General features: G+C 37.3%; 1 protein-coding gene across 1 annotated transcript in view; it reads right to left on the bottom strand.

The window, feature by feature from the left end:
- SEMA3A (semaphorin 3A) overlaps window positions 1-4,871 on the bottom strand; it is a 238,064-nt gene extending 233,193 nt beyond the window's left edge. Inside the window, exon 1 of the mRNA XM_042053628.1 lies at window positions 4,804-4,871. The gene's annotated coding sequence lies outside the window, so the exon portion shown is untranslated. The remainder of the gene's footprint in view (window positions 1-4,803) is intronic.
- Window positions 4,872-16,290: the final 11,419 nt, after the last annotated feature.

Here is a 16,290-nt window from a genome sequence, read left to right as displayed (position 1 = left end):
TACAAAAGTAGACCTAACTTATGCTAACTTTGAAGCTATTTTACTCTCTCATGCTGATGAGAAATAGAGCTCAAAATCAGATGTTATCATCTCTGTATAAAGTGTCCATTATAATAAAACATATTTTTTCTATGACTTCAAAACCAGGCTCATATCTGAAGGAATCTACAGAATGGGTGTCAAGATTTTTTTCATTAGACATTATCTGACTATTGACAGATTTCATAATCACGTCATGATTCTGACTGTAATCATGGAGTACAATCCTGCCAAGAAAAAGATGCATCTGGATAAAGCATGGATTTTATATTGTAACATTTGTAAAATGATAAAATATCTACTGCAGCTTTATAGGAAAATACTAGTACATAAAACTGAAAAAGTGCAACTGCTGCTTAGAACAGTTTGAAAGGAATTGTTCTTACTGGAGTTCAGTGGGTGTCTCTTAAAGTTCTTGGAATTAAGTGTAGTATTGTACTAGGCATTGCAAAAACCATATGATGGTGAAATATCTATATTATCTTTTTTCCATAAATTATCATGAACATAACAAAATGATATGCATACAAGAGAACGGAAGGAGAAACACAGTATCTACTATGCTGCTGTCATGACTGACATTTTAATTGGCTCACAAGCGAAAGGAGACTGCAGTATGTTTAGACTTAATTTCCACATGTACAGTACAGCCATTACAACTAGACTCTTCTACATCTGGGAATTAGTTTTTAGGATTGCAACTGCTGCTCATCTGGTCTTCTGCTGTCTTTGCCATGAACATGAGTCTTGACAGAGAAACTGTGTCTGGATAAAATAGCTATCAGACATTAATGTAGTCCCTTTAGGTATACTAGCAGAGAACACACCTCTGTAAGCAGAGGGAAGTCACAGTGTTTAGAACTTGAGCCAAATAAAACAGGGATGGGAGACTTGAGTGCTACTTCTTGTGCTGGAAGGGAAAAGGCAGAGGGGGTGAAAGGTACAGTAGGAAAAGCAGCACAAACACACAACTGGTGCTGGAATCCACCTCATGGGGATTTACTGCTGTTCCATGCAGCTTTCAGGACATGCACCCTGAACAAAGGCTATCTGCATTACAGCTGGACGGGACTTCTCCAACAAAGTTCCTTTCCTATCCAAAAATTATGATTTGCTAGAATATTTTTTTTTATTATTGCTTTTAATGAAAATGAAAATTTTTGAGAAGACTTGTGCTTGAAATTTTTCTCAGACAGATCCGTCACAGACTATCCCAAAGGAGTAAGTTTGCCTTGACTGTACTTTTACTTAGACAAAACATGAGGATAGAGAATTAATGCATGTGTATCATGGGCCAGTGAAGATAATTTTGTATAAATATGCAATAACAATCAGAAAGACTGTATCTCTCCAAGGACGTAGAGAGCACAGAGACGGACATCCTTGGAGACATTTCACAAGCAGGGATTTACCCCATCATCCTCTTCTTGAGGGATCACCATGAACCAAAAGAAAGGATGAGATCTGAGTTGCAGTCTCCCACATTCCCTGAGACACAAAACAGTTGCCCATAGAAATTTCATTTTTTATCTCCCCATCAAGCCATCCAGACTATTGTCTTATATTTAAGTATTTGCACAAACCAAAACAATTGGAATAAAAACAATGAAAAGAGACTGATTTTATCCTGGGTTTTATTGGAGACATGAGAGAAATAGGGTTTTGTTTTTCTTTTTAATCATAGGTGATCTTCATAACAATTGAGCTATTTTAGAGCATTCATACATCAGTATTTTTAGGAAAATAAGGCCAAAGGAGTTGGGGATTTTTTTTTTTCCTACCCTGTTTTTCCTTTACACTATTTGATTTAGCATGATGAAGAAAATAAAACAAACTTCTAAACCCTGAATTCTTTCAGAAGCCAGTGTTCTAGTTTTCCAGCCAGTACTCATCCACATGGAGGCCAAATGCTCTTGTCATGTTATTAATTCAGTCTGCGCAAGAGCTTGTGGTTCCCTTGCTAGAGGAACTCTGCTATGAAATGTGGTGCCAGAAAATCTGACAAGTGCCTTCCCTCCCATTACAATATTTTGGATAGAGGAAGCCCAGAGCAGAAGGCTCTCTGCGGGTTGCTGGGGGATGATTTGCATGGTGCTTACACTTCTTTGTGGTGTGGTTTGAAGGAGGAGAAAGTTGGGACATTTCAACAGCCCTTCTCCCTGTCTCCTGCAGTTTGCACAGCAAAGACAGAAAACCTAGTAAAAAAAAAAAAATAAACCAATGTTGTGGCTTTCCTGCCTTTTCTACCACCTTAGAACAACGTCTAGCAGCAAATCCTAGTAGATCATGCATTACAGCCAGTGTCTGGGAACACATATAGGAAAGGTTTTGGCAAGTACAATAAACGCAAATATTTCATGAGAATGAGTGCTCAGTTTCAAAAGTTGTCTTAAACCATATTCAACAACATGATATGTGTGGTTTTCTGTTGTTGTTATTTTCATTCCCCCTTTCCCCCACTTCCTTTTAAATTACCTGAGAAGTATCTTTAATGCTTCTTTCCCCTTTCAGGTAAATATATTAACAGTCAGACTGAATACCATGAGCACAAGTATTAGATCTTGGGAAGATGATTGAAACCCTAATAAATCTGAAACCGTTTTCAATTAGTACACAGGAAATTTACTTTGTGAGCCATGACTTGTTTTATTAGTGCCCTGGAGGGCAATTTAGATTGGAAAAATCAGGACATCATTGTTTGCCAAAAAAAGAAAACAGATACTTAGCTTTCATCTATAGTCTGGGATACAGCCATGAAAATGGGACTAAAATATTATTGAGTATCAAAAAATATTTATAAATTGGGGTCAATCATAGTTCCAGAGTGTTGGAAATGACATTCATCCCATCCTAAACTGTTTGATTATCTTGGAAGTTTGCCACTTGCTAACATACTCTTTTTATTTTTAAATCAACCCAAAGTAAAACCTTTATATTACACTTCTAATAGGTTCAATTAAGATATGGAAATAGTTTCTCAAGAAAGCAGGAACCCCTTTAAAATCTATCATACCTTTCAAACTTCAGTCACCTGTGTTTTCTGTGGGGTTACATCATATAGCCCACTCTCTATTTTTCCTCTCTGTTATTGCTCACATCCTCAGCCAGCCAGAACTGAAAAACTTACATCAAACACATAGAATAGAGAGAACTAAGTACAGGCTATATATTGGCAGAAGCAATCCCTTCTAAAATTATGAACAGCAAGATCCACTTCTAATACTGCAAAATTTGTTCTGCCAATGGTAGTCTGGCCAGTAAGGTGAAGGAGAGGATACACCGGATGAAACAACTCTTAATGTGCCTTTGCCTGACGTACACAGGCATCAGCTACAAAAGTGTTCCTTGTGTATTAACCTGCCTTGACCTCATCCACCTGAATAAAGGCCTCTTGCAGTGTGGTCTATAATTTTTCAATACTTTTTAATCATACCCACGTCATTGCCTTTCACACTTCAGCAAGCTCCTTCAAATGATGCCAAACTCAGTTAGATTCAGAAGCACTGGAGTATGGCTTAAACACTTAGGGCTAAATTATCATAACTCTTTCTTTGTCATGTAAGGGAGGGAGAAATCTTCTCTCCCTTTCCCCCCCACTGTGAATGTAACTCCAGGGGTAAAGGACAGGAATATGAGAAGACCCTTGTGCACTTTGCTCCATATGCAACAGCTGAGACATGGGGTGAGAAAAAAATTCTCCAAGAAAACAGTGAAGTGCTTTTTAGAGTTTTCATGGAAGCATATACCGGAAGGATTCAACTCCAAACAAGTATTTGCACCATTTAATATTAAATTGCATCTGTACAACAAACACTGTGTAATTAAGTAAAAGAGGCAACTCCAAAAAAAATTCATAATAGCTAAATAAAACTAGTGCTCAAAGACAATCTCTGTGAGAAGAACCTATACAAATAGTGATTGTAACTACTCCAGAGTTCACACAAGGAAAATTACCCCATGGTCAGTTACAATTTCTATTAAAAAGGGAACGTTAAAAACCACAAGGGCATTGGCCTCATGGATTTCCTTTCCCATCTGAAGTTTTCATTTTAAAAATCTGTGCTGGTCAAATCAATCACAGATGCAGTAACTGAGCTCTTGTACCTGAAACTATTTCAGATATCCAAGTATCCAGCCAAGAGCTGAACCTGCAAGAGTGAACTCTTGTAAATGATGCTTCTTCCAGAACAAAAAGGCTACCAGGTATGAAAACAACATTTACAGTTCAGAGCAGTAGAGTATTTACCATCCCATCACACTTTCACACGATGGGCATCTCTGACCCAGAGTCAGCAACACCAGTCTCGATTCCCAGCTCCCTAGTAGGAAGGGCCGTGGTGTGGCCATCCACTGAAATTTCCTAGATAAATCAAAATGCACAAACAATGTACTCTTGTGCCAGATCCCACCTCAGCAAGCAGGCATGACATTGTCAGGGCACAAATCAAGGATCCAAACTGTAGGGCACATCATGGGCTTCACCTATGTCTTATTATAAGCATAGTATCTATCTGTCTCCAGCAGATCAGCAGTGTCTAGATGAACATCTAGCTGAGTTTTTAAAAGAAAACTAAACAAAACCAGTATTCTACTACTTTATATAAATTTCAGAGTACTAGTTAGGCCCCTTAAGGAGCATATTAAATTTGCACAGAACTCTTAATCCCTGGAAAACAAACAAGAAGGAACTGTTAGCTTTGACTTATTTAAATGCATGTCAATAAAAAAAAAAAAAAAAAAAAAAAAAAGAAGAAAAGATCTTACCTCACACAGCCACAAGTGTTTAATCATCAAAGCAAAATTATCCAGTTTGATTGATGTCGCTTTTGATACTCCTAAAGGAAAATAATTTTATATTTTAAAAATACAACCAGCTTACAGAAAAAACACATAAAAGCTTATCTACTTCTGAACAGTAAATAAGAACATAACCAATTACCACACCATTGCTTCAAAGCATCCAAAATCTTGACTATGTAACAGGGACTATTCTAAATTCAATATTCTAAATTCAATAAGATTTGGAAAAGTGCATGGCAGGGGTCTTGTGATGAAATGCAGTCATATTGCACTTATATAACGTATCAGCCTTTTTGCTGTAATGAAGTCATTTTGGTTTGCAACTGGAGTTTGTTAGGATTGTCTCATTAATGGAAAAAAAAATCCAACCCAATCCATTCCTCTTCCGTATCTCCCAAACCTCTAAATGCATTGATTTTTATTGGAATGAAGTTATATTGATTCCTGAAGCAGCCACCTAAAAACAGAGACTAGACAAGAATAAGGGAATAAGGTAGATATTTACTTGAAGTGCCTTCAAAGGTACACCCTGGGGAGCCAGAGGCTGCTGCCAAGATGGACCCCAAGATGGACAACAGGTCATGAGTTCTTTGCACTTTTATAGGTTTGGTTCATTTGCATATCAGGGCTAATTCTCCAATTAAAGCTTCAGTTAATGATGTAATTTCCCAAAGCTTTCCCCCCTTTAGAGGCTTTTGATTTATACTTTTTGGGCCTAGGACAGTCTGGGTGTCCTTGGAGAGCTGGCCTGGAGAGGCTTTGTTATGTCTACCTAGCATAAGAGAGCAGAAGTTAAGAGGCTACAAGAAACTTCAGAGTTACACAGTAGGCAGTACAGGATTTGAAAAATATGAAAGTTAAAACCTAAGGCATCAATATCTCCTTATAAAGGCAAGCCTAGATAGATTATATTGAAATAAATTAGTTTCACTTTTTCAAACATTATAGCACAGTTTTGCTATGGCCCACTCCGTTAATCTTGCTTAGGAAAAGGCCAGGGAGCAAGCAAACATTCATTTGGAGAGGGGACATGCAGGTTTGCAGGAGTGCAGCATCACAGGCATAACCCTGTGGCAGAGGAAGCCAGCAGGACCATGCACCAGGGAACCTGCTCTGCCAGCAGCCAGAACTCTGCAACACAGAATGCCTGGCAGCCAGGCAGAACTTCTGGGCACTTGAATATCTACTCAGGCACATTTGTGGGAGTACTCAAAGATTAGCTTGAGCTAAGGAAGTTGATCAGAAAGCCAAGTTCAAATTGGAGTAGCTCAGAGCAGTTAACTTTAAACCTCAGCTGTAAAAGAGACTCACACTTCACTGGAAAACCCCAAGTAATCGACATTTCTACACCTATATGAATTTCTGTTCTCCATCCAGTCTGATCCTTTTTATTTTCACCCTGAAAATGTGCAAGAAGATAAGGTAAATGAAAAAACATTTAAGAATTTCTGCAACCCGTTAACTAGAAATTTGCTCACATAAATGGATTTTTCAGTCGCTGGCACAAACTTACCACTGTGTTGCCCATCACATGAACACAGACCTGCTCTGGGATCTAGAGAACACCCTGGTTCTCAAGATGCTAAATAGTGACAGGGCTATGGATGAGCAGAGAAAAATGCTTTTCAATATTCTCTGTATGGAATGTATTCACAAAAGATCAAGTCCAAATGGAATTAAACCCAGTTGGATCTACAGTTGACTCATTTCACTGAACGTTTCAAATTAAAGATTTCTGTTTGGAACACATGGACTGTGTTGGTTAATTTTGTTATATTTCTGATGGCAGATGCTATGGGACCCTACAGATTTCTAGGACACAGTTTGTATTTTAATATGTGCTTGCACAATGCCTAACATTCCTTGGCAAATAAGCTAGCAACATTCTCACGTAAAATTAGGCAAGGTCTTGTTTGTTACATGCTTTTAAAGAAGTTTCTATATTTGGATCATGACTTACATTTTCACTGAAATGCTCTGGCTTTCTAAATGTGATTGAAACAGGAGGAGCTGTGCTAAAATATTTTGAAACAAGGAAGAGACAAATGACATTACAGGATAATTTTCTTGTGCAAATGTATTGTAAGAAGTTTGCTGAGAGACATTCTAGCCTCTAGTTTTAAAGAGCTGGCAGAAGAAAACTCATCCAGTGGAAGAAACCAGTGTTGAGATCTTGCCCACATCAATTGTCAAACAGAAGCCAACACACACAATTGAAGTAATTAGAAAAAGAATTTTCAATATCTCAAAAATAAAAGAGTTGATCTTCTGCAACCTAGACTTCTGCAACGTCAGTGATTCAAAATGAAATAAATTACCTTATCTGCTAAAGGAAACAATTACTGCTGATTTGCTCTCCAGAAGTAATGAATTTTTTTTCTTTCCTACTGGTGTTCTTCTCTGCAGGCTAAAGACAAATTTCAGACCTTGTGTTAAAACCTGAACAAACCTCAGTGAAGGAAGACATTTCAATGGGCTGTGGAAACAAGACCCAAATTTGATGCAAAACCATCAAACCTAACAGCCCTAGATCGGAGGAGGCTAACAGAGACCACTTAAGAAGTAAACTGATAGAGGAACCATAAAAGATACCTCTGTGGATTCTTAGGTTTTATCTTTTCTTAACCGGATTCTAATCAATTATTTGGGAAGACAACTGAGAGTGTCCTGAGTATTAAACAGGTTTACTGTTCCAATGCTGCTAGAGTTTTCTTAGTCACTACACAAGCTCTGTAACCACCCTGCTAATCCAGTCCTCTCTGTATAATAATGTACAACCCCCACCCCAAAACAAACTGGTTTTAAACCACTTCCTATTCAAAGTATCTCTATTTCCTGCAATATGTATGCACATAACTAAACTATTGACTTCAACATGCAACAGCCAAATAAAGCATATTCTTAATTATAGCAGAATTTGAGGGATATTAAAATATTATTATTGTGATGCTTCTGTCAAAGTTCTATCAACACTTTCCTGAGATATAGCAGCAGCTGTATTTTTATATTTTTATTATCTGGACAAAAAAACCAGTCTCCATACAAAAGTTTCTGATTAAAATTCTGTGTTAAAGAGACTGTGCCTTTTAAGATCAGATGCAGGAAAAGTCCATGGAAAAGTTTATCTCTAAGCCACAAAATACCCATTAAATAAATTAAATTATTTACTGTTGAGATTTTTTTCCTCTTTTTTAAACTGACTTTCTAGCATCACAGAAAATACACTAAAAAGAAAATGTCAGGCTTTTTAAAGATTCTCAGGAGGGGCATCAAAAGTTTAAGCACCCAACATTATTAATCCCTTGTGAAATTCAGATTTCAAGTGCATGCACTTCTTTCTAATGCATATGAAGCTCAATCTAAACATTCCAGTAATAAATAGAGCAAGTACCACTGATTTTCATCTCTACTAGTCACCTTGCCAGGACTGGCAACATCCTTGTACCTCTTTCAGACATTTTTCTTAGGCAATCATTTAATGTCTTGGACACAGAGATGTGAAGATCAACCCACTCACCCACTGACATATACACACACAGGTATGCAGAAAGAAAAACTAATCTTTATTAAAAAATTTGTAGGATCCTCTCTGTTTTTACCTTGTGTGCTCCCACTACTTCAGGGTGGATCACAGGAGCCAAACTACCTCCTGCTGGTTTTTACAACTGAGGTTTCTCAGTCCTTTATAGGCACTGTTTGATCCCTTTCCAGCTGGCTCTGATAATCAAATACGAGCAGCCAAGTCCAGCTCTAGCTCCCTGCTCCTCTAACAATTGCTCTAGGATTGAAAGGAGTAGACCACCCTGTTAAATGTCCTACGATTAAACCAGCAAAACACTTAATAGAAAATTCTGTTCACTTTATTATTTCTTACAAGACAAAACGAAGAGAGAGAGCAGAGAGGAACATTTTGTGAATGTGATCAGCTTTTACTCAATTGAAAGTCCATGTTTGGAAATAATTTGTTGAACTATGAGCTTTTGCAGACATACAGCAATTTAAAGTTAAGCAGATATTTCAGATGCACTTCACTAGATTAGTTTCATCTGTGGAATACTCCACATATGAAGTGTTAGTTTTGGTAGCTCTTTTATTAATGGGCTTATACACACTTGAAATGAAGAGATGTTCCATCCAAATTTCTTTATTCTTCCTTGTTTAAATTTTTCTTTCACTCTATGATTATTATGTCTTATATACAATATATGACTGAAAGTTCTTAGTGGTAGGTAAGAGAGAATTCCATCAGCTCAAATTGTCTGAGCTACTGAGCTTGAGACCAGACAGATGAGACTGGAAGGAAAAACAATTTTCTGAGAGCAGATGAGGATGTCCATACCTGTACCACAAGCTGAGAGAAGTTCTCTGGGTTGATGGAGGAAAAAGATGAGAAGAAAGATTGAGTTTGTAGCATGGACTTCTTAAAAAAGCAGAAAAATGGAGGAAAATGGAAATGTAGATTTGTCCCAGGTAACAGGAATCCCAGTGCTGACTGTGAACTAGATCTTGAGCTGAAAGCTATTCTGGGCAGGAGGGAGATTTCAAACCATCTTTTTTTCCTCACTCTAAGAAAAAGTTTGGACAGGCTCATGTCACAATTATGCCTGATTTAAGTGTCCTGTCACAGCATCTCATCAAGTACATAAAGCTAAAGATGTGAATGAATACATTTTCGTAAAAATATTCCTCGTTGACATTAAACATCAATATTTGCATAAGCAAGGAGCCCTAAGAGGTGATGTTTGGCTTTAAACCAATGCTAGAAGTGTTTGTCACAAAGTCTTGAGATAAGCTGCAACTAGATAGAAGTTATGTAAAGCATATTTTTGTCTTCTGCAGATATAAACTTTATGGCAGACATAATAATTACACGATGAGTGATAGCACTTGAATGAAAATATTCTTAAAATGGAGAAATGGCATATTATTGTATGTATCATTTTTACTCCAGAAGTCACCTGCAAAGGTGTTTTTCTGAAAACATGGCTTTTCAAAATTAGACTCACAGAAAGGCAAAGTCTCAGCTGGTGTTTGGAGGAAGTGTATGGAATTCCTGCTGGTCAGGTTTCATGGTCTCCAGTTGACATAAACATTCTCAGAAGCTATATTATGCATACTGTTTTGTGCACGCATAAAATTTTGGAAACCCACCAGCAGGGAAAGAGATGTAGAAATATTTCTTTCTCTTAGAAATTATTGATGAAAATGAACACAGGCATTTTCAGAACTGGCCTTATTAATGAAAGCTTTCCCTGGCTGGTACATATAAGGGCAAACACATTATTCCCAATGAAAAACAGCTTTGTAAAAGTGAAGGAGGAAACCTCATGGGTGGTCTTCTAAGAACATAAAAACCTGTTTTATGCTCTAGATACATTAAAAGAAAAAATAAATAAAGGAAGCCAATGGCTACCTTTGGGCCCCAGAGGCACAGGAGCAAGATGCCATATTTGAGTCCAAGAGGAGCTATATTCTGTCTTCCTTGGATTGGTGTGGAGAAATGCTGTGCATTTCCCAAATCTGACTCAAAGTGAATGAAACGATTCTATGAGTTTCATTCCTTGAACTCACTCAAGTGAGATTGCTATGGAGATGAGGCACAACTGAAAGTTTCTTTTATCATCAGAGAGTCTAAATCAACTCTAATAGGCTTTGGAATATCCCTGAGCGGAGGCCTCCAATCTACTTGATATTTTGGCATTGGCAGTAGCCCAGTCTACACTTGAGCAATTTAGACTTTGCAGAATCTGTCATACTGTGTCTAATTCATATTTTTAAAATATTTGCCTCTGCTACCTGTAAACCCTGCACTACTGTCTCTGACTACAACTTTACTATGCAGATATACCCACATTTCTGCTCTTTTTAAGATGTGATGATGATTAAATTTTCTGGTATTTGGGAAGAAAATAGAGTCATGAATAATACAGTTGTCTTGTCATTCTGGTATAAATTTTATGCCATTTCAATACACTGGAAAAAAAAAATTTGGAAGTAGAAGAAAAAGTAAAAACCTTCTCCAATGGCATGTTACAGATTTTAAAGGGGTAGAGAGTAGTTTCTAAACTTTTATCTTTGATTGGCTTGGTTTAGGTCTTTTAACTTTTTTTTTTTGGTGTTATATAGACAAATCATTTATTGTGATAAATATTCTGGTTTGATCTCTTTTGGTTTATGCCTTCCAAATAAAATTCCATTAAGTGGAGCAACTGCATTTCTTCCATATGCAAAATTGCTTAAGACATTTCTGATCTCCCTGTGATAAATGTTGCAGGATGAATGAAAGAGATGCAGAAGCAGATAAAATTGTAGATTAACATAACCTAATGCTATGAGGTATTTGACTTAAAGCAGAGGCAGGGCCTGAACCCATCTCCTATGCCTCCTACTCTTTTTAAGCTTCCTCCAGGCCCATCTAAATCCAGTATTGCATAAACGTCATCACATAACTTTGTCATGACTGTTGAATTACTGATTGACTACTCTGTTCTCACTAATGCAAGACCTTCCCTTTCTTTATTAAGTCATCTTTCCTGCCGATAGATGTCACAGGACATGCAATTTCCTTCTGAAAAGGCCATTAAATGTGACAAATACATAAGCACATTTTGCTTCCTCTCCGAGGCAGGGATCCAGAAATTTTGCATGGGAGTCTCTTGCATCATTCTCCCTGCCAGCCAGTTTTCAGGTCCTGCCAGCACCAGTAGCATAAACTGACTCGGTGAGATATACCTTTGAAAGTGATTCATTACAGCTGTAAATAAAGAACAACACTGGGAAAAGATTTTAAGTTCTTCACTGAGTGGGGCTTTTTTTGTAATTCATTGAAATATTCTGCTATCATGCCATGTTATTTCCTGCACTGCAGAGGTGGTAGCTGGTGTTCAGTAAAAGAAGTTTCAACCCACATTAATGACCTTGATCTAAAATTAAGTCGACTAGGACTGCAGGCCATTGGGAAACACTGAGTCTTCAATTACTTATTAATTTACACTTGAATATAGTGGAAATCTTGTCATTGGATTCAATGCAAGTGTCTCAAGCCCTTCTGTTCTAACTCAAGCAATACTGTATTTATAATCAAATACACTGGACAAAAAAACCTACAAAGTCTTACTTCTTTAAAAACAGTCTATATCTCTATCAAAAATAAAAAGAAAACTCCTTGTAATAGTTCAGCAGCTTACTTTGGCTTAGGTAGGTGGTCTCCATTAAATTGCAGTCCTGATAATATCCATGTTGTCTTTAATATGGCTGATAACTTTATTGGAAATTTTATCAAAGAAACATGAAGATGCAACTCTTTCTAGCCCTTTGAAATGTCCTATTCAAACTAAGGAGCATTAAAAGAATAGAAGAATAATGAAAATATCTTGCCCTATTTCCATACACTAATCTTTTGAATAGAAATAAAAAGAGACTTGATTTCCTTGACACTTAATTCAGAATTATAATTATGTTTTTAGGAAAAAGCTTGTTCCTTCTTTTGAAATAAAACAGGTTGAATCATTTCTCTGTTCAAGAACAACTCTGAGCTTCTATAGAGAAGAGAGTGATAAGGATTTTTATGACTGCTAAGAAACTACATCTCATAGATGTAAAATAACTTAGTGAAAAAGAAAACATGGGGAAAAAAAAATCTATGCTTCATTGTAGAGCAGAATATCCTCTTACAGGGAGGATTTTTTTTTTTTTAAAGAACAGTTTATTCTCTGGTTGTGTTCTGTCATAAGTCACACAGACAGATGTGTGCCTTAGTCATGCATCAAGGTTGATTACCCTTTCTTGAAGTTTATGTAACACAGGCTAAGGATTACTCTTTTTTATTGTAACTTTTTTCATTTTTTAGTAGAGAAAATGTAATATTGTGTGCATTTTTCTTTGTAACAGCACATCTGTACAATAAAAACAATATTTACATCATGCTATTTTCTGCTCTTATGAAGAAAAATCTAATCATAGCTGGGTCTGCTTGTTCTCCTTCTAAGAACATATTTTGGGGGAAGTCCTCATATGGGCGAAGATAATGATAAAAATTTTTCATTGTGTATTCTGCTACCCACATGTCTATATTTTTAAAAATTATTTGATCAACGAAATCTTGGAATATATGTATAGATGAAAGCATGTGGAGAATAGATGTTTACCAATTTAATAATTAAGCCCTAGTAAATTCCTGCAGCCTTAAGGATTTTTAAATGTCAGGGTGTGTATGATGATTTTTGACTTCATTGATCTAGGCCAGCCTGAACAAGAAGTGGGATTCTTCCTCAATATAGTTCCTTACCAAAGAAAATTCTGTGATGAGGGTATATACATCAGGGAGAGTGATCTGACCTCAGCTATTATAACCAGTCATAGCTGGCAACAAGAAGAGATCAACATGAGGTTACTCAGTATTTCTATTAGATAGAGTTCCGATTTGACATTAATCATGAATATAAAGCAAATGTTGACTGTGCTTTGGAGTTCAAGCTCCCTTCATTACTTGCCTGTTCCAATGAACTTACAGAAACAAGGTTGTTATATTGCACAAAGGAAGGAGCACATGGCTGAGACAATTGAAATCTAAGATTTGTCTGAGGAACTCACAGTGAAATGATCAGTGTCCATCAATGTTTTGAAAGTTATCAAATTAAGTTTAGTTCCTTAAAAATGAAAAGCAAAGTGAACATTTAATTCATCATTGAAATAGCAGCATATTCTGTGATTTCTGGAGGTGATATGGTTCTCTTAGACAATCTCATGACAAATGCTTTGTATTACTAGCACCACCATAAACTTGTCTCCTCTTTCCACAGAAAAGGACAAAATGATAGGAGATATGAATTTGCTTGTGAAAATTTTAGAGTGTATTGCATTTGATAAAGAAGAGCAATTCCTCTATCATTCCAAGAATACTTGAAAAGTTAATAAAATGTGACTCAAGGTACTTCTGTCCTGTTATAATACAGGTCACAAAGTAGCATATCCTGGCTCATTGGTATCTCTATGGAAAAAAACAACACTAATGTCTTAGTTGCATTTATCTTAGAAATTTACTGGTGTGTCACAAACTATGTTTAGTCCTCATATTTTCTGCTCCCAGTCAGAAGAGAAATGGGAAAGCTATTTCAACAGTTTGTGAGTTTTTTTCTTAGTAAATATAAAAAACCAGCAGGCAAAAAAAAACTTGCAGAAAAAGTAAGGTTTTTTTAATTGTCCTTTGCTCCCCTCCCCCCACAGTGGTACATTTTTCCATATAGCTGTGATGTTTATGTTCATTCTGACTCACATTGGAAGGAAAGGAGGTGCTAATATCCATGATCAAATCAGTTCATAAATTTACTTCACTGCCTTGTCACACCATCAACACTTGTTTTTCCACTGAATTTGTTTCTCATTATTTCCTCTCTCCTACCTCACCCATGAGTGGTTTAAAACCAATTGAAAAACATTTGCAAAAACATCCTCATGCAAAGAAGCATTTTAAAAGTAAGTTGGCTTACCTTGTGACAATTCTCCTCCAAAATGGGAGAGTTTCATGCTCTTCTTGAGCAAGAAACTCTCCTCTGAGGCTCTTCTCTTTCTCTGCCTGTCCTACAATGTGGCTTTAACCTCTGCCATCATTATAATTTCCCTAACCAAGGACTACGATGTCACAACATTTTCATGTTATGATGGACCTCTTTGGGTTCTGGATATAATTACTACTTCTCTGGATGTAGCTATGCAGTTGTCAAAGAAAAAGAGATAATATAAAAATAAGGAAGCAAACTACACTGCCTGGTTCTTGGCCTATTTTTTCCTTATGTTGATGTTGTTTGAATTCCAAAGTCTCTGGTACCTTAACCACTAACACATGGAAGCATTTTGCTATCTGAAGGAATCAGGAAACAAACAGGTGATTGAGTTATTTCACTTATCCCTACTGAAACCTCTTATTGGTTGAAACACAAGAAGAACCGGTATATCTACCACATCTCATTCTACTGCCTAATCATTTTCTTTTCCTGTTCAGCTGAAATTGAATATTAAAATTAACTATAGTGTAGGTCTAAGTGACAATGCAGAGCATATAATGTCTATTTTTCTGCTCTTCTTTGTGCCAATGAATACTTACCTGTATAAATGACTTTTGGGTCTGCAAGGTCAATGAAAATGGTCTGGCAATAGGAGCTCCGCTCAAAGAAATATTTTACTGCAAGCTTTGCCATTGGAAGGAAGCCAGGGAATCTCTGCTATTTTGGATTTTAAAATACAGATTTCAAAAGCTAATTTCATCTCAGCTGGGGGTTAGGTCTCCCAAAAGATGAATCCTAAAGAAATTAGCTTCTCAGTCTGCTAAGAAAAATATCAGAGACAAACGATCAAGGCTGAAATCAAAGCTCCGCTCAGGTCAGGAGATTTTAACCAAGAGTAACGCTTCCTCACTGAATGCCACAGACATTTATTTTCCCTGCTGGAGTTCTCCACATCTTCCCCAAAAGCCATAGATGAGATGACACTTAGTTCAAGCAGCTGTGCAAACTGCCATGCTAACAGTGCTTAATCCTTACTGACATGCCCTGGCAATGAAAACATGTCTGAGGGCAGCCCTGTTTTAGATAATCTTATGCTCTGTCCTTCCCTCTCTGCCCATGCTAAGAACAACACAGGTAAATGTAGAATATTCTCTCTCTCTCTCTCTCACTCCGAAAAAGAAAAACATCTCTGTGAACCTTACCCTGCAATAAAGAGAGTCCAGCCTTGGATTAGGTCTGAGTGTAGTCAGAGAGTGGATGTGCCCTGTGTGGCACAGAGAGCTGATGAAATCATCACCAGCAACCTGGAAATGAAGGCCAGACATTTCGTCTTCTCAGAACCCCATGAAACGATCTCAGTTTACTTGAGGTGATTTGAGTCATGGCGTGTCAGAATGAGAACACCAAACCCTGCAGCAAATGGTCACACAGTCGAGAGCCATAACAGCAGCTCTGTGGGTGCCCAGGTACCTTTACAATATTGGCACTGGGCTATTGTTACTTAATGCGGCCAACTGCCACACAGGGAACTTGTTTGTGCCTGGAACAATTGCATTTGAAGTATGATGGTAGAAACAGGCTTCACTTCCAAACCTCTGCCTGTTGCGTGAGTAGTGGTTTTATTGCTATAGAACACAAAGCAGTAGGAATTTCTTGGTCTGTCAGCTTGAAATAAAACTTAGGGAATCTAAATCTTTACTGAACTATTTGGATGTCATGGCCCATGCTTTGTTTTTATTGGGTGTTTTCAGATTGATGACTTAAAATACAGAGGGTGGGTGTGGTTAAACACTCTACTCCCACTCAGTCATTCCTAAGATGTATGTTCATGCTTAGTTTCTCCAAGGTCCCCCTGGATTTGTGTCACTGCAGAAGTGCTCTGCCAGCTCCACTAGCTGAGAACAGGCATCCTGCTTTCAGTTGCACATCCGCTGAAATGTATCCATCC

The sequence above is a fragment of the Corvus kubaryi genome, unplaced genomic scaffold, assembly GCF_017639235.1.
Source record: "Corvus kubaryi isolate FWS band 111438036 unplaced genomic scaffold, C.kubaryi_AGA036_p1.0 135, whole genome shotgun sequence".
NCBI classification, from domain to species: domain Eukaryota; kingdom Metazoa; phylum Chordata; class Aves; order Passeriformes; family Corvidae; genus Corvus; species Corvus kubaryi.
This window is presented reverse-complemented; position numbering and strand designations above follow the sequence as displayed.